This window comes from Petromyzon marinus, unplaced genomic scaffold, assembly GCF_048934315.1.
Source record: "Petromyzon marinus isolate PM22_M1 ecotype Great Lakes invasive population unplaced genomic scaffold, UKy_Petmar_22M1.pri1.0 PM_G_Scaffold_61, whole genome shotgun sequence".
NCBI lineage: Eukaryota > Metazoa > Chordata > Hyperoartia > Petromyzontiformes > Petromyzontidae > Petromyzon > Petromyzon marinus.
In genome coordinates this window covers 50,001-51,411 of record NW_027423015.1, presented here as the reverse complement: position 1 = coordinate 51,411, position 1,411 = coordinate 50,001, and positions in this window count along the sequence as shown.

Here is a 1,411-nt window from a genome sequence, read left to right as displayed (position 1 = left end):
AACATTCTGGCAGACGAAGCGGCTAGATTGGGCTGGTCTGTATACAAAGAGCCACGGTTCATATCCGAGACGGGAGAGATGAGAAAGCCTGACCTCGTGTTTGCAAAAGATGAGGAGGCGGTTGTGATCGATGTCACCGTCCGTTTTGAGCTTTCAAAGAATACCTTGTCAGATGCTGCCTCGCACAAAGTTTCGTACTATACCCCTCTTGGTGATCAAGTCAAAGTGCTGACGAAGGCTAGCAAGGTCACATTCTTTGGATTCCCGGTTGGGGCAAGAGGAAAGTGGCCCCTTGAGAATAACGAGGTACTTACCTCCCTGGGCCTGACCAAACCCAGAACGACATCACTGGCCAAGATGATTTCCCGCAGAACGCTGCTTTTCTCTCTTGATATTCTGAGAATGTTCTGTGGAAATTATGCGGTCTATGAACAGTCATAGACAACCTCCGAAACAAATAATAGTTTTGTTTTAAGATGTCATTTGTTTTAGATTGATTTTGTTATTTTCGAAGGTGAAGTCGGTTTTTATTTCATTTTACTATTTTCCACAATTTAGATTGTTATTTTCCAAGACGAAGTCTTGGTTCTTTTTTTTATTGTTAGTTTTTTTTTTTTTAACACGTCGTATTTGTTACTTTAGAGCTTAGAGGGGACTTTATTTTCGCCTTACTATTTTCTGCCTACAAAGAAGATTAAAAATAAGCTTTTTTCAAGATGGTTTTGTTATTTTCCAAGGTGAAGTCTTGGTATTCTTATTTTACTATTTTCCATAAAGAAGACCTTTCTTTTAGATTTTGTTATTTTCCAAGACGAAGACTTGGTATTTTTATTATATTGCTATTTTTTACACGAAGCTTATTCAAGAGCACTTATATAGATTAGACTTTGTTATTTTAATTCTTTATTTTTGGACTACATCAGTTCGAGAGTCCTGTAACTTACTATTTTCTGCCTACAAAGAAGATTAGAAATAAGCTTTATTTAAGATGTTTTAGATTAGATTTTGTTATTTTCCAAGGTGAAGTCTTGGTTTTTTTTATTTTACTATTTTCCACAAAGAAGACTTTTCTTTTCTTTTAGATTTTGTTATTTTCCAAGACGAAGACTTGGTATTTTTTTTTGGTATTTTTTACAGGAAGCTTTATTCAAGAGCACTTATATAGATTAGACTTTGTTATTTTAATTCTTTATTTTTGCACTACATCAGTTCGAGAGAAGACTACAAACCAGCTTTATTTAAGATGTTTTAGATTAGATTTTGTTATTTTCCAAGGTGAAGTCTTGGTTTTTTATTTTACTATTTTCCACAAAGAAGACTTTTCTTTTAGATTTTGTTATTTTCCAAGACGAAGACTTGGTATTTTTTTATTGCTATTTTTTTACACGAAGCCTATTCAAGAGCACTTATA